The sequence below is a fragment of the Heterocephalus glaber genome, unplaced genomic scaffold (assembly GCF_053883595.1).
Source record: "Heterocephalus glaber isolate CG9 unplaced genomic scaffold, H.glaber_assembly_v1.0 deba00001606, whole genome shotgun sequence".
In the NCBI taxonomy this organism is placed as follows: Eukaryota; Metazoa; Chordata; class Mammalia; order Rodentia; family Bathyergidae; genus Heterocephalus; species Heterocephalus glaber.
The window spans coordinates 10,139,485-10,165,049 of NW_028258377.1; the positions used below are offsets into that span (position 1 = coordinate 10,139,485).

The window sequence follows — 25,565 nt, forward strand, 5'->3', positions numbered from 1 at the left end:
CCCATTGTGGGGTATAAAGCAAGCAGAAATCTAATTCAACTATGGTGTTTAGAAGTGGGATGCTTGAGAGATGATTAGGATTAGGTGAGGTTATCAGGGTGGAGTCCCCTTGATTGAAGCCTGGTGACTTAAGATGGACAGAGACCAAAAGAGATAAGATGTGCACTTCCTATCTCCTGCCATATGGTTGCTGTGTTGCCTCCAGACCACCAACAATCAAACCATCACCATCTTCACATCAAGATGTTGCAAATTTAGTACTATGAGGCAAAACAAACTTTTTAATGAGGTAGCCCACTTTAGGTATTTCATTACAGTCACAGGAAAGACTAATACACTCCAGAACTGTACTGTTTGGAAAAACTTATAAAAGCTCAGTGCTTCACATATGGATAATTTTTGCCAAATGTGCAAAGGCAATGCAAAAGAAAAGAATTTGACAGCAAATGGTGCTGGAACAATTGGATATCCACATGCATAAAATATATATAAAAATTCCCTGGGATGCTTAATACTTTCTACCATATACAAAAATTAGCTCAAAATGAGTCATAGACCTAAATGTTAAACATAAAACTGAATCTTCCCAAAAAAAGTACAGAAAGAGTGGCTCAATGTCAGTTAAAAGAATGTAAGGTCACACCAAAATAAGATTTTACTACACACCTATTAGATTGGCTCAAATAAAAAGCAAAGAGGTCAGACCAATCCCAAATATTAGTGATGATATAATAGAACCTGAAGACATCTGCACTTCCTCTGAAGTTGAAAATGATAAAGTTACTATGGAAAATAGCCTGGAAGTTTCTCACAAAGGTAAATATGCATATACCAAATGAAACAGCTATTCTACTCCTAAGCATATACCAAAATAAATGAATATGTCCATATCAACACCTTTACATGAAAGTTCATAGCAGCTTAAATTGTCAAAACTTGAATATACCTCAATTGTCCATCAGCTGAATGGACAAACTCATTGTGCTATCTACCCTGACACTATTCAGCAATAAGATGAAACTACTGATTCATGCAACATAGGTGAACCTAAAAGTACTTATGTTAAATGAAAGAAGGGTGACAGAAGAGTATACTATAGGAGTACATTTATGTGAAATACTAGAAGACACAAATCATTCTATAGTGACAAAAGCTGATAAGTGGTTGCCTAGAGAAAAGGGAGAGAAGGTTGCCAAAGGGGCATAAGAACTTTTGGGTGGTGGATATGCTAATTATCTTGACCACGGTATTCATAGTTGTACACTCATACGATATCAGATTATTCATTATAAGTTTGTGTGGTGCACTGCATGTTTTTGCTGTACCTTCAATAATGGCTTGTGAAACAGGAGGTTAATATTGTACCTTTTGTTCTCATTCACTCTCCACTACCTCCACGCTCTCACTGGAGAATCAAGGCTGGAGCAGACGCTGACTCACTTTGCAAACAAATGTATTTATCTGAACTCTGTAGCTGAGAGTCTAATCTCTATTAGGTTATAAGATACTGGAAAGAAAATCCTCATACTTAGATGCTCCCAGGGTCCAGCAGGCTCTAACAGTGCCAGTTGGCTTCCTGCCCCTAATCTGCTACCTTGCTAGTAACTCTGATCTCAATTAAGTGTGTCTGGAGATCTACACCATATAATCAGAAACTAGCCTGGTGCCCCTTTGACAACCTACCCCAGCTCTGCCAGAAATGCCTGTCTGCTGCCCAGAGTTTCCAACTTCAGTGCTCAAGCCACATCACTGAAGATGTGTGAGTCTTTTGCTAGTAGGTAGGTGAATCCCCAAGGGCTTCTCTTGGCTTTCTGGGCAAAGTTTTTCCATCATGTTCCAGAGAGTGGATATGAAACAACCCTGATCTAATTCGTTTGGGAGCAATGCCTGAAAGTTAAGAATCGGAGCTGGTGTCATTAAATCAGTGTCATTCCTCTTGGTTATGTGGCCTGATGGGCTGGTAGCATCTGATGAGAGCAGATTTAGCATAGGCAGAGAGATGGCTCAGTCCTACCTCTGCTCCAGAAGGAAGTGGCCTGCAGGCCAGGTAGACACAGAGCCCTCTCTTCAGGAGTTACCAAGTCAGGGGTTCTGTGAGAAAAGATCATGCTACATCAGAGCAGTTTTTACCCAGTTATGTTGCTGCAGTACTGATATTCCTCCACCCTATCCCCAGAAAACTGATCCTGGGATGCAGTCTTATGATTCTCAAATAATAGTTACAAAATGAAATGGAGTCCAAAAGCAGTCCACACATACATAGTACGGTCCATGTGTTGGATGGAATTTCGAGTTGGCATAATGTTTAATTCATACAAAGATGCCCAAACCAAACAGCCCTACTTCCTGTTCCAGTTTCATTGTGCATGAGCTTGCAGTTCTGAGATCTTAAAAGAGAATTTTATCCAATTCAAACAACAGGCTCCATAACATGAAGGAAATCTAGGTGGGCTTCAATCTCACTACCCTTCACTGGCAGGCTGGCTCAAGAAACCCAAGAATTACGGGTCAGAATACACCTGTTCTCTGTGGAGTCTAGACCCCTTCACCAACAGAACAGAGACCACAGTCTCTACCAAACTTTGAGCCATAGTGAGTCTGCCATTTCCTCCCTTCCTCTCCTCTGCGGAGAGGCTGCTAAACCTACTTTACTATAGCACCCAAGCCTCACTGGGGCAGACCTCAACCCCTTGATGTGAGCTACTGCAGATCTGTTCCCTCCTAGAGACATATTCATTGAGCAAAAGCAGCAGAAAGAGCTCGAATGTGCTCTGTCCTGCAGTGGACACTGAGTGCAACTCCACTCAAGCCTCACAACAATGCTGTAAATTGGCAGTTATTTACATTTCACAGCTAGAGACCACTGATGCTTCTCAGATGCCTCTGAATCACTGAAGACCTTACTAAATGCAGATCCTGTGGTGGGCTGGGCCCTAAGATCTTGCATTTCTAGCCTGTTTCTGGAGGGAGTGGCCACATGCATCATGGTTTCCCATTTAATTAGCCAAAAAGGGGCAGAGCTGGGGTTGAACCTGGTTCTATAGAAATCCAGGCCTGAGCTTGTCTATTTGTCAGGTATCAGTCATCCTGGGATGCACAGGGGGTGCTGTGTGTGATGAGCAAAGACAAAGTGCTGCCCTGGAGGATTGGGGCCTGGACAAGGACAGGTTTCCCAGCAACGAAATGTGCTGAGTCCCGAATTGAAGGTGTGAACACTTTCTGAGGGTGCCAAGGGATGGGGAGAAGGGATTCACTCTGGGGTGAGGTTCATCTTCAGGGAGGGGAATTCAGCCCCCAGAGAAAAGGAGAGTTGACATCACAGGACATTTCAGTCTGAGCAGACAGCAGGGCAAAGATGCAAAACTGACAGAGGGCGGGGCATGTGGGCACCGGAACAGCGGAAAGTCTGGAGGGGCTAGAATGTGTACTTAGCCTTCCACCTGCATAGTGCTCTGCTTTTGTTAAATATTTCTGTTGTTTCCAGTCCCTGGTCCCTCCCATTGTGAGCTCAGAGTAAGTAGGTCGGGAAGGAGGGGCTGGGAGAGCCAGGCGGCTGAGGGCTCAGGATTGGTCATCTCTACCTGTCTCTGGCCACCTGCTCTGGCGCATCCCAAACCCAGTGTGACAGAGAGGAAGCGGGGGCTGAGGGTGCCCTGAGCCACTCTCCACCTTGGCTGCTCACAGGAAATGTGTCTGGGCTCTGAGGAACAGGGGAAAGAACTCGCTGTCTCAGGCTTCTCACCCCTGGATGCCTGACAGTTACCTGAGGGACTTCTACACAGAGCCCTAGACTGCTTCCCAGGGCTTCTGCTGTACAGAGTCTGGGGGTGTAGCCCTGGCTCCCCAAGAGATTCAGATGAGCAGCCAGCTCCCAGAAGCCCAGATAAGCATGAACTCAGAAAGGCTTGGATGATAGAAGGCCCACAAGTTTCCTAGCAAAGAATATTTCAAATGTTGGTAGAGCTGAGGAAGAAAAGAATCACTATTCTTTTCCAAAATAAAGAACTGAAATGAAACCATGTATGAGAAGAGTGCCTAAACCACATGCAGTTGGTCAGAACTTTCTAAGATTAAATTCTGTTTTTAATTCTATTGTGTCTAATATGATATCGGTAATATAAAGCTGCTAAAATATATGGATTCTTTCTAAAAAGTAAAAGATAATAAAGCCAGGCATGGTGGCACACAGTTTCCAGCACCCAAATGATGAGGCAGGAGGATAAGTTCAAGCCTGGCCTGGGCAATTTAGCAACTTAGGGAGACACTGTCTCAAAATTTAAAATATATATATAAACAGCTGGGGATACAGTTCAGTGTGAAGTCCTTGGGTTCAACCTCCAGAAGGACAGGAAAGGAAAGGAAAAATTTGACCACCTAGAGATAATCACCCTTATGGTATGTATCTATTTTTCTGGACATATACACCCATGCCTCTATCACTGTGGAACCATAGTCTTCATACAATGATCATTCTCTGATAGTACATTTTGTTTATTTGATTGTGGTTCCCCCCACTCCCCAAAGATATCCCCACAAGCAGGAATTCTGTTTTCCTCTCCTCATATATCACCAGGATCTACAGTATCTAGCACATAGTAGGCACTCTAGTCCAGTGTAAGTTTATTCATTTTTAAGGTAAAGTCTAGGATGTTGAAGTCAGACCTGGATTCTTGGAAAAGTTACTAAGAACTGCTCACCTTTAGTTTCCCTTGTCTATATGGGCCTAACAAAAAAACTGACCTCAAGTAGCCTCTATAAAAATGCTTAATATGGAGCCTGGACATAGGAGGTCCAGAGTGAAATGTGAATTATTATATCATATGTCATATCAGGCAAATTCTCTTGGAAGTTTGAGAAGAAAAGGTAAGTCATGGAGGGTGGTGGAAGAGAGGGAAACACTGGCTATTCTGAAAGCACACAGACCTGGAAAAAGCAGCACCGAACTTCAGTTGACCTTGTCTGCAAGGTTGGTTTTAGAAAACCTTATTAGCCAGGGCTCTCCAGAGAGATAGAACATATACCCACACACCGAGAGAGGCAGGGAGGTTGGGAGGGAGGGAGGAAGAAAGGGAGAGATAGACAGAGACAGAGAGGGAGACACAGACAGACAGGACAGAGACACACAGAGAGAGAGACAGACACAGAGAGACAAATACACACAGAGACAGACAGACAGAATCACACCGATTTAATATGGGAATTTGCTCACAAGGTTATATGAACACTAAGGACCCCTCAATCTGCTCTCTGCAAGCTGGAGAACCAGTGTAATAATTCAGTCCTACTTTTGAGGATCCAGAAGCCAAGAGTGCCAATGTCCAATGGCAGAGAAGACAGATGTCCCAGCTCAAACAGGAAGCAAATCCACCCTTCCTCTGTAGGTGCTTTCTCTTCAGGACCTAAATGGACTGGATGATGCCACTCAGTCTGCTTTACTTGGGCTACCAACTCAAATGCTAATCTCTTTCAGAAATACACATGGACAACCCACCAAGCAGTAATGTGTTATCAGCTATCTGGGCATGTCTTAGCCCTGTCAAGTTAACTCAACCATCCTAAACCCAAAAGAAGAGCATTCTGCTTTCTTAGATATCCTAAGATGCCTTTTTCAAGACACATGCAAAACATCTTGCTGAATAAAAACCTGCCTATTGGGCCGGGGATTTAGCCCAGTGGTTCCGTCACCTGCCTTGCAGGCGCAAGGACCCAAGTTCAATCCCCGGTACCAAAAAAAAAAAAAAAAAAACCTGCCTATTATTCAGCAACCATTTTTTCCCCTCTCCCAAATCTTCATTGGGGACTGGGGCAGAATTATGCTCTGGTAATGATTTGGCAACATCTTCTTGCCTAAACAAAAAGAGACTCCTCTGCAGATCTCTGCTGTGTAAGACCAAGCATTGCCAGATCAGTAGCATGAGGGTTGCCCTGCAAAACTCCCTGCTTGTAAGAGGGATGATTTTGGGCCTGGCTCTGAGGGAAGCCAGTTTGGATCTATGCCACTTTGTGGTCATCACCATTTGTCTTCAGTTATATTTTGATATGAGAACCTTGATAGAAGCCTAAGAGAAAGGAAAGAAAGAGAGAATTTTCTACAGAATAAACTAAACACTCTAGCAAGTTTTTTTCTGCAAGTTTTTAAGGAAATAAGATCTTAAATTATAAATACTGATTTTATATGATTGGGTTCCTTTTTAGGAAATGCTACCTGCTTGATTTGTACTGAATACAAATTATTGGCCTTATGTCAGTGTTCACTACATATTATATGTAATGGTACATTTATACAGTGTTATTGGCATTGGCAGCATTCGTTACTGTACTTCATTCTGAACATCATATTGTCTCATTTATGTCTTCCTTCCTCAAATTGCTCCTAACCCTTAACAAGGAAAGCAGAAAAGACAAGACTTCATTTTCCTGATTCATTTGCAATTCTTGTCTCAGATCACCTAGGAATAGATATAGATACATGAATAGATATCATAGCTATCCCTATCATGATTACTGTTATCACTGGTGAGTTTGGATATTGTGGCTTCACAGAGCTACAGGAACCATGACAGAGTATGGCCTGGGACAGGTCAGAGACGGTGGCCACTATGGTTGGAACCAGACTTGCTTTTGTGGAAGCTGGACCACCATAGATGAAAAAAATAACATCAACTTTTGAGTCAGACAGACATGGATATAAGTCTTGGCACTGCCAGTTCTTTTCCTATGGATTTGGAGAAGTCATTTAACTTCTCTAGGCCTTGGAAGGTGATGGGATAAGTGCTGAATCATACAAATGCTGGGTCATTATAAGATTAAATGGGATTAAATGGACAGCAAGATTTTAGCACAGTCTTGCATTTGAAAACATGTAATAACAGTAGCAGCTACTCAAGTCATAACTAAAGATTGAAATAACACACCTATACTTGAAATAAATACAGCAGGAAATTCTTTAAATGGGCTCTGTAGACGGATACATTATTTCTATTGTTGTCAGAGGAACAGTATGGATGCTAAGCTCAGAATAAAGTGATGAAGAGACAAGGGCTTGGCCCCTAGTGGAAAACGCTCCCTCCTTCAGGCACACTGCCCTCCCCAGACGGCAGTGAGCCCCTTCCATATATCTCCCACCTCTGTTTTTTAAGTTTCATTTTCAGTAAACCCCAAGGCTTCTAACTGAAGAGGAAAATAAAGCCCTGTATGATATTTCTTCTGAGTTGAAAATAGGTTCCTGGGATGAAACCGGTAAGACAAGCTGTTTTTTCATCATAGGTTAAACTCTTTACAGATTCAATGTAGAATAAATTTAGATCATACCATTCAAGAACTAAATAGCTACACAGATACTAAATTGAATAAAAATCTAACACATCAGGGCCCCTCTGATGAATGCAGTCTTTGTGTAAGCTGCTTTTTATCACTTGCCTGCTCATTTTGTTTGGTATAAAATTGCCTTCAGATTCACTCTTGAATCATCTTCCCTCCAATGTATGAATGTTACAAAAGGAAATCTTGGGGTCAGAAAGATGCAGGTGAGGGGAGTTAACCTGAAAGAATTGCTGATGAGATGGGAAGTTTACTATCTGGTGGGTCCTGGCCATCCCTGACTTCTCTCTCAGAAATAGACTCATGTGTATTAAACATCTGGAAACTGATAAGCCAAACACCAGTTTACCACCTTGTAAGGGAACCTCATGTGTTCCTTTTTTGACCTGTACCCCTCTTTCAGGATACCATCTCATCATGTGAAGGCCAGTGATAATCGAAAAGTAGCTACCTAAGTCAGGTGTGGTAATGTATACCTATAATCCCAGAACTTGTGAAGCTGAGGCAGGAGGATCCCAAGTTCAAGGCCAGCCTGGGATATATAATGAGATACTGTCTTAAAAGAAAAAAAGTGGCTGTCTCATCAAGGGATCAGAACAATCTATTCACTCTAGAATTTTCCAGGTGATAGGAAAAGGGTTAGTTTCAGTGTAGATAGGGTGAACATTCTTAAGTTGTTTAATAGCTGCTATTGTCCTGGTTCCACGTAGGCACTATAAACAATGGCTACTTTTTTGTTGTTTTTTTTTTTAATAGTAAACCATACCTCACTATCACACAATCTACAAGGAATAAGGGTATAAACAGGTAGGTAAGGAGGAAATGATATGGGAGTAGGGTTCTATGGGAGCCCAGGGAAGAGATTTCTATGCCTATATGAGGGCCAGAATGGAGGGACCAAGGAAGAACTGGAGGGGCTGAGCCTCAAGCAAAGACCAGGACAATTGCAAGAGGAGCAAATAAAGAAAGGAGCTGGCTGGTGGAAGAAAAGAAGAAGCAGGCAGAGTATCCTGTGATTTCTAGCTCTTCTGGGTTTTAAGCCATATGCCTTTTTCTCCAAAGGCTTACTAGAAGCTGGGTATTATTTCCGTAGTAGTCTCCTCAGTAACCTGACAGGTGTCCTTGTGTGCCTTCTTTAGAGTTTTCTAGCATATCTAATGCCAGTGAATATCTATTGGTTTGAGATAAGAGCAAGCTACCCAATCCTTCTAGAGTATACTGTATACTTGATTTTCAGCATATCTATACTGATACATTGATTTGGTATCTTGCTCATTCCTGAGTTGCAATTAGATATCTGGGGTGGTCAAGTTTTTTTCAGGGGATAAAGCCTCTTGATGTAATACCCACGTATTACCTATATAATAATTGTTAAATTATAAGGTAGCCCCATATTTGAAGACCAGTAAAATGTAATTGCCTGAAAGCCCATTACATGCAGTTCTCTTATATTTTAATGTGTACCACACCTTCTGGAAACAGTTATTTATTCATTTCCTCAATGGTACATTTACTACCTAGCCATCTTATACCATACAATAAAGAGGGTGAACAAAAGGCAGACACAGTCTGGCCTAATGGAATTCAGTCTAGTGAGGGAGACAGATAATTAGGTCATCAAAGATATAACTACAAAGTTAAAATTGTGCTAGGGCTATATTTAAAAAACAATGCTGTAGAATAATGTTGGCAAGAGAGAAAGAAGAAACTAAAATGTAAAGAATGAAAGAATTTTCCAGGTGATAGGAAAAGGGTCAGTTTCAGAGTAGATAGGGTGAACAGAACCAACTCAAAAATGAAGCAGTGCAGTTGTGAGAGGGTCCAGATAAAGAACTGGGAACCGAGACAGAGACTGATTATGAAATAGAGCTCCACTTTTAAATCCATGGCTCAGGTAGAATTATTCTGGATGTGTAGCCAAATTCATCAATAGCTTATATCTCAGACCAGTGATGTCAGCTGCTTAGAGAGGAAATCTTCTCTCCTCATTGAGGAAGTATCATTGCTTCCTGGGAAATTTGAATATAAGCCCAGAGTTGGTAAAATCCATAAAATACACCCAGGTACCAATTATGTTTTTTTGCTTTGCAACGTTTTGCAATCGTAGTTTTCACATGTGTGTTACTGATGACAGTGATTCCAAACTTTACAATATCATGGAACAAACAGTATTTCAAAGGAATACAGGGTCACTAACTGAAGGGATTTGGAACGCTCCACAAGGCTCCTCCTGGCAGGATGTCATCAGCTTGTGGACTCTGTCTACCTCAGTCCCCATTTACCAGCCCCAAAGACTGAGAGCACCCAGGTTTGAGGCATATGGGTAAATAAAAGTTAACCTAAGGTATGGGAAGTGGTTAAACTCATCTGATTCATTGGATGTAACGGAATTTAAACATTTAGTTGGTAGCATACTTGTGATTTTTAAGACGTGTACATAACTTGATTATATTTATGTACATAACTTGATTATCTTTAGGTAAAGACTGTTGATTTGGTAGTCTGACCCATTATATCCAAAAGTTGAGGTTAATTTTGAAAGTAGTGATTAAAAGCCTAAAAATTTTATGTTTAGGGTATAGATCTGCCTACAACTGTCCCCTGGGAGAATTAGAGCCTTACATTTGTGGTTATACAGTACTTTAAAACATCTAATAACATACTAAGAAAGTTAGTTAAATGTAAGGGAGAACTTCAATTTGTTAAATTTATAACTATTCCATTAAGTAACAAACTTGCTACTCTGTTTTTATGAGAAAATAATTAGATTTGTAATGAACATGATTTATCAATGGAGACTAATGCTTAGGAAAAATAAGTTTTAAAACACTTTATTTTAGTATTAATATGAGTAACAGTAACTATATCACTGAAGGTGTAAATCCACCCATATCCAACACCGAACACCAAACTCAGTTGACAACATAAAGACAAAGACCTGATCCTTTAAAAGACCAGATTTTGATTGGTCTAGGGGGCCAGAAAGGTGCTACCATAGGAAATGAGATTAGCCTGGATCAGAAGATTAAGAGACAAGTAGGTTCAGTGAAAGAAGCAAGAGAAGAGCCTTCAGAGCACTAAGGAAGAGTCAGAAGAGTACAGAAGGCTGTGGAGGAGCAAGAGGAGGAGGAAGTGGAACAGGAGGAATGAAAGACACATGTAAAGGCTTGGAGTATCATTAGGCATCAGGAAAGAATGTCTATAGCAAAGAACTAACCTTTTTAAAGCTATTACTTTATCAGGAGCAGTTCTACATGGTTTTGGGGAAAAATCATTTCATAATTAAATCATGATTAGGGCCTAGTTTTCGTGTCTACAGGCCATCTATGGCATATCAAGACATAACTCCATTTTCACCTCCAGTCACAGCTATATCTCAATGGTCTGGTGATGCTGTGATGCTCCAAGGTAGGACTACACCAGCTGGAGACATCCTGGGAGGAATCAAATTTTCATCTGCATAGTTCCTCATTGTTTTAGGATCATGCCTGTGGCCCTGTGAGTCATTTGCTACTTTTGTTTCTGGCAATGTTCTGAATAAAGATGTGGTAAGCTCAGGGTCTGGGGTCTTTGCTGCTCAGAGTAGCATTGATCAGGCCAAAGCTCAATTTCGTCTCTAAGACTCATTTCTGTCTATATATTAATAAATTCACCTTGTGCTGTTGTGGCTAGCAGAAGACTAGGATGTGATGCAGAGGTTCTAGTAATGTCCCCTTTCCCTGTTCCCTACACTACTTAACTTCTTATGCTACTTATAATATTATCATGAAAAATATACTTTTTAATACATCAATTGTTGATCTCTTGTTGTTGTATAGATATTCCATTGCTCCATGAGGGCAGAGGCTTTGTTTTGCTCACCACTGTATCCATGGTGGTGTGAAAAGTGTTTTCATTGAATACTTTTCTTAGTGAAATGAATCAGTCAAGTACTCCATGAATATACATAAGGGCCATGTTAAAGATTTTGGTCTTCAACCTAAGAGCAAGCAGGAGGCACAGTCAATTTCCATTCTGAAAAGATCTGGCAGACTACATAGCAAAGACAAATGAAAAATGATGGCCACTTAGACTAAAGTTATGGGGAAATAGAAAGAGACATGGAGACTTGCAAGTTGAAAGTTTAATAGATTAAATATATCAATGAGAAAAAGTCAAACTTGGCTCTTAGGTTTCTGAATTACTGAACTGATGGATGGGGATGTTTATAACTGAGATAGAAGAAAGCAGAATGGGACTAAACTGAACATTTGGAATGTACTGAGATCAAGGTACCTAGTAGGATTCAAGCAAAGATGACAGGTAGCCAGTCAGATCTTTGTTTGCGAAGTAAAGTTAAATATTCATCTTAACGGTCATGAATAAACAGAATCCATGGGCTTGGACGAGACAGCCTAGACAGAAAATATAAAATAAAATGAGTACAAGAGTGAAAAGTATTAGTGCCTAAGATTAAACCTTGGCTAGGTTCTAATATTTAATAATACAAAGAGAGTAGACATAGATGTTTGAGAAATATCAGAAAGGAGTCATGTCAGAAAACAAAAAGTATGGTCCTAGAGAGGAAGGAGTGGAGAGTCAACAGCAAGAAATAAGAAGTCCAATCATGGTGAGCGGAAAGATGCCCCCCTGGATTTAGAAACATGGTATGTATTGGTCATTTTATCTAGCTAGTAATATAGAGCTTGCTATGATTATTAGTAGTTTTGGAGTGAGTTGAGAAGTAGGGGGTAAGGAAATAGAGGGAATTAAGAAATTTCTTAAAAATGGCAGACTATAAAAGGAAGACAAGTGGAGGTGGAAATAATATTAGGAAAGGGATTTGGGGGAAATGATTATTTCTTTGTGTTTAATATAGAGTGACTAGACATGTTTACATGCGGATGGAAAGAACCTGACTTCAACAAAGATTGACAAAAGAGAAAGAGAAAGACAATCTATAGTTCCTGTAAAGTCCCCAAGAAGGGGAAAGTAAGGATAAGAAAAGAAGGAAGGACAGGTGGGTCTAGAGATTCAGGGTCGGGAGGTTGAAAGCATTGTTCATGGGATGACCTCAATTCTTTGAGGCAAGAATTGGGGTCAAATACTGAGAAGTGGGAAAGAAACTGACCATGATCAGGTGATGGAGGGGGGTGGAGAAGTCTGAAAAAATAGTTATTTTTAGTCAGCAACTCTAGTCAACAGTTATACAATAGGAGACAGGCTGAAAGTCTGGGGTAGAACAGTCTTAAAGTAAGGAAGTCAAAGAACTAAGAGCCCAGGTTACTAGAAGGATTATCCAGGTGGACGCTGAAGTCTCAAGTCTCGAGGAGAAAATAAGAGGAAGAAGGGTGAAAGCAATGGGAAAGCATTTGAGAATCAGAGAGACTAAAGGTTGTGGGACTCAGATGTTCATTTGTTTGCCAAATCAATGATAGGAGATGGTTTGGAAATGACAGTGAGCTGCTACGAGGCACACTATAGAGCTGATCCTGGAGTGCCTGCTTGGAGAGAAAACCACTTACACTTAACAGGACCACAAGAGAAGACATTCCTGAGAAAGGAGCCCAAGTTTGAGTTAGAGGCAGAAAGTTTTTTCTTTATGAATTGTCATACATCTTATTATTACAGGTCAGGAAACAAACTCTGGAGACAAGTTAAAACCTTCCCAGGGTAATTTCTTGCAGGTATTGCTGATCTATTATGTCTACATCATATTAAAAGACAATTTATATTCTAGTTTGTCCCATGTTTATACAGAATACTTTAACCATGCCTGTCCTGTGTCTCCTAACGGAAGATTCAAACAGTATTAGCACATCCAGCCCCAAATTATCCTAAGAATTTTAGAAAAATATGTATTTAACATTTTTAACTTTTGTGAGAAGTACAATTTTAAAAAGTACTTTTGGGCAGTGAGATATAAAACTTAAAAGTATTCATTTCTTAACATGAAAAAGAAAATCCAAATCAAGTTTCTTTCAGCTAGAGACATTAGATGAAAGAGACATCTCCTTTGTCAGGCAAATTTAGGGACATAAAAAAAAAATCCCAGTGGACACACAACTTAGAACTTAGTGATAGAATCTCAATTTTTCCAGGAGCAGATAATCCAGAAATACCAATAATACTAATATCACAGTAACTTTGATCCTAACTAAAGGATGTCTTTAAGTCATACTCATTTTTATCCTTCCTATGTGTTCTCTTCTTTATGAGGAAAAATTGAGGTCTAGATTTAATGTTCATTTTTCAGAAAGGTAGTAGCAACTGAGATTTTATAAGTGTGATGAACTGAACACAAAATAATTTCTTTTGTAGAATTGACATGCGATATTTTGTACATTTTTATCATAAAATTTTATATATTAAGAATCTAAAGGGAATGAAACATAGTTACCTCAAAAAAGACTTTATGCATAAAGAATATTACTTATCTTTCATAGAATGCAAAATACACTCAGAGACAGCTCTCCTGATACTGTTGGGTTCAAATAATGTAATCAGCACCATGATGAAGACCACAAATGTCAGGGTCAAGTTTAATCAAAACCCCCAGCACTTTCCCCTAAAATTGGGAGAACTCAAGGCTTCTATTTCCATCTTTAGAACTCAACCATGATAGCTGCCTTAAAGGACTGCTGGGAAGGGCTGACAAGGCCTTGTGCATTTGGCATGGTGTATGTCACAGACAAGACCCTTCCTTATCAATCAATGAGTGTCAACATTGGTACAGAAAGTTACAGCTAGTTATCAGTGCTACTTCTTTTAGGATCCCACTAGTGTTCCCCTAGTTCAGTAGAAACACTTTGCTATCCAAGTACCCTCTTCACCTTTTCTCCAGCTTCTAAACTTCTGTAGCCTGTGTCATCTGAACTACGTGATCCAGTTCTTGATCATGGGCTATCATAGATTATTCTCTAATAAGTGCTGTATGTGTGATTTCTGTTATTTCTCCAGGAAGTCGCACTCCCACCCCATGTCTCCTCCAGGCTTAGCCAGGTGATCTTTGCTTTCCTGCTCTCTTGGACTTTTCTCTCAATTGTGGCAAGTAATACAGAATTATAAATTTCAATTGATACACAAATACTCATTATACTGCATCTTGAAAGCAAAATATTGCACCTTACTCATCTCTCCACCCCCAGCACTAACAGAGATCAATCTTCATAAACTGAACAGATCCACACTTTATGCATAAATTTGCAGCAAGTAGATGTTACTCTTATGCCATCTTTTGGCTGTTTCTTACTAGAGTTCATGATCAGGTGAATAATGCTTTCTTTTTAATGACGCCTCTTCCGCAAGTCATCATACCGATGTGATAACTATTAGAATACAAAGTAAGAGTTTCATACGTGGGACAGGAAAAGCTTCCCATATCAAAATAAGCTTAGTAAATACTTAGATTAAACAAGTATTGCATGACTTTCCAGAATTGTTCATGATAGTATCAGTTATGACTCTAGAAGAGGAGCAAGTATAACAATTGGAGGGGGATATTGCTTCCATGTTACACTCAGAAACACAGCAGAGACCAGCATTGTTATGCCCCAGAGAAATAACTCAGACTCCTGAGTTATGATAGGCTTCCGACTTTCAAAATCAAGTGCTTTCATTTGTATGTTTCTCTGAGCTAGAGTTGTGATAATGTGTGAAAAGGAAAATTCCTTACACCAATTTTGGAGAGTTTATTTGAGCAAAGAAAAACAAAACAACTGCAAATCAGGCAGTTACAACCCCCAGAGTAGGTTCTGAGATCTCCAATATGATCAGATAGACTTTTAGAAGAAAAAAATGAGGCACAGAAAACAATTAACAATAGCCTAGTCAACCCATCAGTAGAATACCACTGTAGTTGTTTATAGCCTATCAGTTAATGGGCACAGCCAAAATTCAGTCACTGGGATTAAATTCTGGATTGGTTTAGTCTGTTGAACCCAGTGTAGGTGTCCAGTCCAAATACACGTCCTACAAAATGCATCAAAAACTCCACTCTTTTGGTCATTCTCCCACCAAAACTCAGAGCATCAGTTCCACTCTGTCACTGTCATCCTGTGTTTCTGGTACCATACATCACCCATAGGTTATAAGGTCCTCATGATCATGCATGAGTTGTCATTCCAGTGGAAACAGACCATTTAGATTCAGCAGATGGCTGCACAAATATTTAAGACTGGGAGAACACAGTGCACCAGCAAGAATGCTACTATGACTTCTATGAGGACAATACCAAGAGTGTGAAGCATACTCGGTATCCAGGGTCCTCCTACACCAATGATTTTGAACCTTTTAAAGACCTAGTGCCCACACTGCAACCCAAAACACTTATTTATCACAAAGTGCCAACACAGCAATTAAACCTGAATACTGAGGTTCTACTTTAGAAAAAACACCTGTTATCCAATGTTAAGCTGCTGGGGTAACTTGGCTCTCTCCTGCCAACAGAGAGGTCTCTGCATGCCTGCTGTGGCATGCATGTCACAGGTTCACCACCACTGTGATCTAAATCAACTGCTATAAGTCATATGAATAAAGAAAAAAAATGCAGATTAAGGAGTCCATCCATTTTAACCAAATAGCCTGTTTGTTAATTTTCTTGAAACTGAGTTCCTACAACACACCATGTATTTATCCATATGCAACACAAAGTATTAATAGCTGCTCACATTCCTTCCTAGATTCAACTACGTAGATTCATTCTTTCCTTCAGATTCAACTAGTAAGTAATCTAGCAGCCCACAAGCTGGATAAAGTAGGATATGGAGTGAGAACAAGTGTCTGGAAATCTAGTTCCTAGCTTAGTCTCTGTTAAGTGAAAAAAGCAGGCACAAAGGGAAATTTAAGTTAAGAATTATTATTGTTTAACCTGAAAGAAGTCATTCAAATTACATATCTTGGCAATCTCAGCACTGATTGACCCAGCAAAAGAATCTGTTTGAGCATTTCCCTGATTCTCAATTTCCCTGTTCTGCTTGATGATAGAGTAGCATTTTATGAGTAATCAATCTCTCCACTAGAGTTCTGGAAATTCTCACATGGTCCAATGATACAGTCTCAGTCATCAAAAACCTGAGCTCAGTCAGAGTCCTTTTCATGAGTCTCCTTGAAAACGAAACACTTCAAGGCCAGACTCACCCATTAACAGTCTATGAAATGACAAGACTTGAAGTAGCCATGATTAAAGATCTGATAGTTCATTATAATGACAACTGACAGGACTCAGTTGTTTCTGTTTCATACAGCATCTTAATAACTAGAATTATGACTGACAGCATTATATCAGGACTACCGGACTTTTAGATTTCATACATGCAAAGAGCATGTTCACAGATTCATGCAAATATTATGCATAAAAATAAACTTTCCTAAATTGGTGTAAGGTCAGAGTATCACTTATGATAATATGTTCTATATCAAACAGTTAACATCTCCCTATCAGATGCTCTTGAGGCTCTTCTGGAGCATCCCAAAGTCAGTTTAAGGTCAAAAAATTAATAGGATTTGATTTGGGGAAAACTGTCATATCAAAAACTAAAAACTTAGTCTAAAAAAAAAAATCACAGGTCACTACAAAATAATCATTAATCAAACCAAAATGAAAACCAAGACACTTGAAAAGCAAATAAAGAAAACCAGATAGTTATAAGGGGGAAAACACCGCAGCTCTTCAATAGTGAGGGCTCAGTTTTCCTAAATTAAAGACATAACAAAACTCTGGTTTTTATTAAGAGCAGATCAATTCTTCAAGTAAACCTCATTTGAACATAGGTAAGCAGCTCTAATTTTGCATATTTATACCTTTGGTATTAAGACTCAGTTATCAGAAAGTCTTATTAATTATTTTCTAATTTTAGCCAGCTAGATCACAAAATTCCTTTCACAAGATTTACTACAACTCTTATAGTCCTTAAATTGTTTGTCATATACTTTTCTTCTCTCATTTTAAAATAACCAGTCTTTCTACTCTAAGTCAAAAATTTACTTTTCCCCTTAAAGACATACCTTTAATACCAGATCTTAATTTTCTTGCATAAGAAAGTCATTTCTATTTGCAATTACCATATAATAGGATTTTTAAAAACTGTTAATAAACTTAATTTTGAAGGACAACCAAATAGACAATTTTGAACTGTCCTATATTGACACTTGAACACCGTTTCACAATTTTTAGAAACATATTTCTTCATACTATAACCCTTCTCTTGTTACTCCAAACGCCTAGGTTCTCTATACTGTTTGAAAATAAGATTTTTCACTAGCAATATTTGTTCATTATCAAACACTGAACTGTGAGACCAGTGCTGTCTGGTACTAGGTAAGTGACAATAAATGACATGGAGTTCAACTCAATGATTTGTCTCTTTGCAGCCACCAGGTAAAAATCAGTGGACAAATCTTTTCCTTCATAGCACCTGCTATAATTTTTTTATGTATATTCTTTCATTATGCATGCATCTGTTTCTCCTATGACACTCCACGAGAGATGCAACTACAACTTGTTTTAAACAACTAATTTTTCATTAGATCTCTGGCCCTAGAATAATGTGTGACACATAGGTAGTAAAATGTGTTAAATAAACTCATTTCATTACTCAGTGTTTGCAGATTAATCAAGACATTACACATTTTCACAATGAAAGCAGTGAACAACTTTTCTCTTTAGAACCATTTCTAGCAGCCTACCCCCAATCAATAAATAGGGAAATCTCCCACTTGCCAAAATCACCCTAACTTCCCACTCTCCCCTCCAACATAGAGCAAACATCATATTGGTTAAGGAACAGGGTTTAGTATTTTAACTTAATGACTCAGCCATTTAATATGTATCTAGCACTTAATTCATTTAACATGACTCAGATTCCAGACCAGCTCATCTGTAAACTTTCATGGACTTATATGCACCTAATTTACTCACCCTTACCAATCATGTTTGATTTGTTCTTCCAACAAAATTAGCCATCAAAGGAGTTCAGGAAATACTGTCCCAAAATATTTTTGCTTTAGCCTAATTTGAAGGCCTTTGAACAAAACAACAAAATGTAAGGCCAAGTTCCTCTCCATAACTTGACAGGTGAGTTCATTTAGAAGTTCTGTTTTTAGCATTTTTTTTTTTCCGGTACTAGCAATCAAACTCAGGACCTTGTGCTTGCAAGGCAGGCAGTGGAACCACTAAGCTAAATCCCTGGCCCTGGAGGTTCTGTTTTTAATCAGTCCTCTAAATATTAACTCTCAGACATATCATTTGAGTACACCTAGCAAGACCTTGTCCCAAAGCATCATTTATTCTCCTATGGGCCCATCCATGTGCTTCAAAAACCATTGACTTTGAAAATGCTTCCTTTACCCCTAACCAGTTTATTAATGTCAGCAGAGAAATTGAAGGGACTTTGCCTTTTCCTTGACTGACCTGCTCAAAATCAGATTTCTAGCCTAAATACTATCATCTACCTAGACACCAAAATGAAACAAAACCAAAACCTCCTCAAAGTAGAAGTCCTCCTTAAAACAAGTGGCCCAGTGAGACTTCTTAGACGGACAGAAGATACTTTCATTTTAAGGGGCTCCAATGTCAGTTCTGCTCTGTGCAGAGAGGGAAATCCCTCTAAATGAAGACTCCCCACAAATATAAATTTCCTTTAGTAAAAAAGGTTCAAAATAAAAATAGGCTGCTTTCCAACCTATCCTGTGGAGTTTGAACTAAATGACTGAGTTTAGGTGCAAAGGACAAACCACCTTCCTGGCTAGCTGTGGATACCATATATTCTTATATATTCTGTGCTTAAAATCTTGAGAGAAGCACAAAGTTAGCTGAGAAGCAGACCCTCATCATTTAAAGCTCAGTTTCTGCAACTAACTCTTTTTCTCTCCTCATTTAACCTTTTAAAAGGCTATATGTGCTAATTTCATTGATTCTACCTTTTTTTTTTTCATTGATTGTTACTTTTCTCCTTGCTGAGACAAAATACCCGACACTTAAAGTTAAAGGAGAAAAGGTTTACAGAGCTTTCAGTCCATAAGTAGCTGCCTCCCAGGCAAGGTGGCTGGCAGGCAGGCCTTGCAGAGGAGAAACAGCTCATGGTGGGCTCAAGGTAGAAAAAGCAACAAGGGATGACCACAGCTCTTTCTATCCGTTGTAGTTGTATCTTATCCAGGCTACTTAGGGTGGGTAGCACTCACACCCGTAATCCTAGTGCCCTTGAGCATAGCATTGCACCGTGAATCAGTCCCAGCCTCACACACTCTAGATCCAGCCACCTCTGAAAAAGCTTCACCTATGACTACATGAGGCTTTGAGGGGACATCTAGACACAAAACCAGAACAACTAGTCAGACACCTGAGACTTTCTTACAGAATCCAGCCCTATTTCTGTCACAACTGACAAACCAGTCTGGATCAAATTTTACTCAAACTCAGACAGATGAACTCACAAATCCTCAGAGCTTTGGAACCTAAGAGAGAACTTACCTATAATTCCCAGATGCAGCAAGACAGGAACAGGATAGACTTCTAGTATCTAGGCCTGGTTGCTCCTGGGCTATTGGAGTTCAACTTTGGTTCTTGCCAACTACATGAAAACTGTTAAAAGGAAAATTCCTTAGGTGAATTAAATTTTAAAAGTTTGAGCAAGACAGAATTTATTCGGGACTTGGGCAACTCCTGGGACTAGAGCAGTAGCTGAGAAATCAAACCAATCAGATCAGACCAATCAGATCAGTATTTATAGGTGTGCTGAGGCTTAAAAAACAAGTTAACAGGCTACAGTCTAGTCAATCAGCAAGTCAGTTTGTTACAGCTTAACTAGTTCGTTGTTTGCAACTTAATTAGTTAAGTGGCTACAGGGCGTTCTGCAACCAGCCAAACCTTTACTGGGGTTAACTCTGTATCACCGGTTTTCTGCGTTGAGTCCTGTGCAGGTGCTCAGTGCAGATCCAAGGCCTCCCACAAAATTTTATTTACCGTATGTAAAGGCCACGGCTCACATACATATACACATATATCCCGTGATTTCTTTGGAGTTCTTATTCCTTCCTCTCTCCACACCTTTCTCTCTTTTCTCTTTTCTTTAATTTGTTAATTGTAGTGCTCCTCCAATTTAAGTACCATGAGGGAAAGAAATTTGTTTTTTTTTTTTCTGAAATGCCAGGTCCTAGAGCATTGCATGGTAGAAACTATACCCTTGTTACATGTTTAGAAATGAAAGAAATGTCTGCTTTCATGGTGCCAAATTTAACTAAATGCTGACCAGACAACATCCAAGTGATTGATTTGCTGAATTCATTATTTGACTTTTTAATGAAAATCTTCTTGTACACAGCACATAAGTAGAGTAAGTCTCCTGTTGAAACCCCAAATCAATTCCTGGACAAATTATATTTGCCAAGAAAGGGAAGGTCCTGAGGCCCTTCTGGGTCTGAAACACAAGCTCAGTGGACTATGCCTTGTTCCCTGATCAGCTGCTGGTCTTGTACAGAAAGAGAGGGGTCTTTTAGTGGAAACACCAAGCTGAAACCAATGGGTCCACTAGCACCATGGGAAATTTCTACTTTGGATGAATTTCTTTTTCCAGTTTCAAATTGTATTTCTGGCCTTTTATAAGATGATTGATGGTAAATCCTTATTTCTCTGGTTAAGTCATTGAGAATTTGTATTTGTCATTATCACTGAAGACTAAAAGCCAAGTCTGTCAGTGGATGAAAACACAATATGTGATAGTGTTCATATTTCATCATGTTGCAATAAAACAGATAAGGTTCCAGGAACAGATTCCCTTGCTCTTTGAAGAGATTTCTCCTAACCTGTGGCCATAAATGACAGCATCTATTCCAACATCTCAGAAAACTGGCCAAAGTAATTTCTTTTTGTGTCTCTTGTTACAGTGGCTTGAATGGCCAGATATTGAAACATATACAGCTTAGATTAAAGGAAACGGCAGCATTATATCGCAACACCAGGGAAGCAATTATTGCTAACAAGGGCATTTACAAGAAAATGCCAATCTTAGAATTCTCCTTGGCAAGAAAAAAAAATAAGACATTCTGCCGGAGTCCTTCCCTTCTTTATTATCACAAACATAGATAAAGCTTCTGGAGCACCCCAAGAGAGCACATTGTCAAACAATACCTATAGGAAACTTGATTATTCACATAAAAATACTCATGCTTTACCTTTGGCCTCTTAAGTTCTGTTAGCCTTTCTGAATTTCTTAACTGTCTCCATATGGCAGAGTTTCTATTATCTGGATTTGATTCACAGCAAGGGCAGAGGCATGACCAGCTGCAGCAAATAAAGCCACTCCCCATGGGCCAGAGAAGGGAGCTAGATCTTCATTACTTTGATTTAAAACTTAACGTGTAGAGGGAAACGTTGCTTCCTAATTCTGATGTTTGGGAATAGGAAGGAATTCCATGTAGTAAAATGGTATATTATAAATCTATGAGTTCTAAATTAGGTTCAAATTTAGAGTTAACAGATTGCACAAAAAGAAAAACAGTGATTAAGGCATTTTAATTTGAGGACCGTGGGGCTGGAAGAGCCTTAAAATCCAAGTAATACACAGCACAGATCAGAAGCATCACACCTACAACATGATGATTTTCATTAAAAAGCTACCTGGCCACGTATTCTATCCCTTATTGCCTCCAATGTCTCTCACATTGTTAGGAATATTGAAGATGCCCTAAATACTGAATTCTTGTTGACTGAACAAGTGAGTGAATGATTGATTGAATAAGTGAAACAATGGAGGAAAAATGAAATGCCTTCAGCCTTAAAGGTAAATGTGTTAGTCAGCTTTTCATCACTAGGTCAGTTAGAAACAGGGAAGTTGAGGGAGCCACTCCCTTCTCCTCATTCCACTATAAATGCAACACCACTCTAATGACTACCCATGTTTAAACTTAGGAGGTCACAGTGCTCAAGGTGGCAGATCATTGACACCAGTGAGAGGCAAGTGGGCAGCACCTGGACTTAGAGAAGTCTGACCCTTTAAATACTGGAAGCCTGAGTTATGGAAGGTTCCTTTTCCTCCTCCTTTTTTCCTTCCCCCTTCTGCCTATTCCTGCTGCTATCCTTTCGTGATCTTCAATAAACATCACTATAATGAATAACTGAGGAAATCAACTTATAGAAAATAGGCTTATTTTGGCTCATGGTTTCAGACCATGATTGCAGCGACCCACACAGAACAGGGTCTGAAGCTGGGGAGAGTGGTGGGAGATGAAAAAAAGACAAAGAGACAGAGATTATCCTTTTTTCCCAATATGTTTATTTGTATATTGTAGGTATAAAATTCATCATTGGGATCTTGTACCTGTACATGCTGTATCTTGGTTCTTATTTTTTCCCCTTCCCCTGCCCTCCCTTCACCCCCTCCACCCTTCCCTATTTGTAAAGACTTTGTTTCCATTTTTTTTTCCTTTTCTCATATTTTTTCTTTTCCCTTCTTTCCTTTTCCCTACCCCTCCCACTTCTCCTGCTCCTTTGGACCTTTTCTTCCTATTACAAAATATCAATTATACATTAATTACAGTATCAAAATTTAGAGGACATTACCACAGATTTCACAGAATTTAAAAGGATATAGAAAGCATATTATAAAAATCTTTTTTGAAATAAATTTGAAAACTTTTAAGAAGTACCTTGGAAGACAAATTAATGAAACTGACTCTGGAGGAAATATAGAATTTGAATAGTACCTATTAAAGTATATTCCTAGCTTGAAAACCTACCTATATGACAACAACAGGCTCATATACATTTTAACTGAAGAATTATATCAAACAGTTAAAGCAGAAAAAAGAAAGGACACTTCTCCCCTCATTTTAGGAAATCAACATTGTGCTAATACTAAAACTGGATAAAGATAATAGAAGAAAAAAAGTAAAGTATGAACATAGATAAAATTTTGTTTAACAAAATAAATTATTAGAAGTCAGGTCTGGAAGTTTGTAGAAAGTAGTTTTATTATAGGGATGGCAGTGTTGGTTCAGCATTGGAAGATCCACCCCCAAAAGTCATCATTGTAACAGAGGAAAGGAAAAAGCCATATGATCCTGTCAGTAGTTGCAGAAAAAGTATTAGAACTAAATTCTACAGCTTTTCAGGGTAAAAGCTATCAGGAGACTAGAAGTAGAACAGAAACTTCTCAACAGATAAGACATGCACTCCATACTTTCAGCAAAAATGCCTTATAGATACAATGCTTTCTCCCTAAAATGGGGAACAAGGACAGAAATGCCTACTCTTCATCTGTCCGTTAGGTTTGAAACATAGGCCCAAACCAGAATAGTCTGACAATAAAATGACACAATTAGGATAGGATTGGCAAGGTAGAAGCAAAATCTTTATATGTAGATGAAATGATCTACAGAGAAAATACTAAGAAATCTCTAGGAGCCCCTAGAACTTGTATCTGGATTTAGCAGGATTAGAAAACACAAGGTATATATAAAAATTCAGGTGTATGTATACTTGCTATAAATGAAGAATTGGATACTGAAATTTGAAAGTTGTGTAGGAGTACAAAGGACCTAGAAAAGTCAAAAGAAAAAAAACAGTGTTGGAAGACATTTATTACCTAATTTTAAGACTTCTTCTAAAGCTACAGTAATCAAGGCAGTGTTGGTGTAAGGAAAGACATATAGGTCATTGGAATAAAACAGAGAATCTAGAAATAGAACCACACATATATGAGACCTAGATTATTCTTGAGAGTTGGGACCAGGTGGGACCATAGCCTGATGAGCTAATGGCCACCTGGCGTCCAGTGTGGTCTTTATTTATAGTGTAGGAAGGCAGGGTAACTAGTGCCACTTGGGCCACATGGCCTAGGCGGAATGTGATTATCTTGTGATCAGGGCATGTGCAGAAAAGGAGCAAGGATACATAATGTAACTGTCTTCTGGGCCTGTGCCTTCCAGGATCTACAATCTTAGTCAAATCTAATCTATGGAGGAGAAAGAAAGTAGGGATTAGGCGAAAGGCCATCTTCAGGCTAGGCCCACAGCACATGGTAGGTTGGCATCATTGCTTCTGGCCTGCCACAGCATAGTATCATGGCAGGAATGCATGGTAGAGCAAATTCACTCATCTCATGGCTGAAAGTGAAAAAGGAAAGAGGTATAGAGTCCCACCACCCCCTTCAAGGTTATGTACCCAGTGACACGAGGACTTTCCATTGTCTCCCTCTTCAACACAAGGATCTTTGCTGGATGTTCCAGATCCAAATCACAACAGCAGACTATTTCCATAGTCAGAATCTATTGACAGTGAGGCATCATAGAGTTGGGGAAATGTCCTTAAATTATATATTTGCTGTGAGGATTTTTTCCTACATTAAGGGAATAAGTCCCACAAAGTGAAGACTTATTTATTCTGCTCACCATGGTTTTCTAAAACCTAGAATAGGATATTTTTTGAATCATGAATTTGTTCTGGAATATTCCATAACCAAATATTATTCATTCCTGGATTTTGTCTCGCAGTCAACTTCTGAGAATGAACTAGTACCATTCTGAAGGCATTCTGCTTATGGTACTTTGAGTCATCAGCCTGTGCTGTAAGTAGAGTGATGTGCCATGTTCAGAGTCAGAGGGGGATTCAGGAATGGATGGCCTTGTGAAACCATACAGGCTTTTCTAGAGAACTTAGAGAAGGCTGCAGGGAGTTTTAATATAAAATCAGGCCACTAAGGTTTTCGCTGTCCTGACATATACATAGCATATTTTGGTTTCTGGGATTCCATTTCTTAGATAGCTAAAAGGCAGCAAACTTGGGCAACAAATGTGTCTGCTCAGAAACTGATAAACATTCAGAACCTAATAAAATGGCAATCATGCAAATAAAATAACAACCATTGTCCTTATAGTCCACTTCATTCCTCATGGGGAGATAAGGTTATCTCAGAGACACTGGAAATAAATTAAAAATAACCACAGGGCAATGTATACACAAGCATGTAAGGTTGTTTAAAAGCAGTTTTATTATGATAAAACTAATTCATAAACATTATAAACATTTTGAAGAGAATGAAAAAGAAAATTAACAATAAATGATGGATGAGTCAGAAATTTAAAACTACTAATATTTTGATATGTTGCCCAGAGTTTTTTCTACATGTGCCTATGTGTGTAAGGATAAGTGATGGGGTCATACTTATGTTTAATTTTGTAACCTGGTTCTCTTTTCATTGAACATAGCAATAAGAACTCTGGCCTCTTATAATATCTTGACAATGACACATCACTCCAGTGATGTGGAAAAA

The 25,565-nt window shown here is 39.1% G+C and overlaps 1 long non-coding RNA gene across 1 annotated transcript in view; it reads right to left on the reverse strand.

Moving 5' to 3' along the window:
* Window positions 1–20,054, reverse strand: part of LOC110344441 (uncharacterized) — a 261,618-nt gene extending 241,564 nt beyond the window's left edge. Inside the window, exon 1 of the long non-coding RNA XR_015444738.1 lies at window positions 19,769–20,054. This is a non-coding gene — a long non-coding RNA (uncharacterized LOC110344441). The remainder of the gene's footprint in view (window positions 1–19,768) is intronic.
* Between the last annotated feature and the right edge of the window lie 5,511 nt (window positions 20,055–25,565).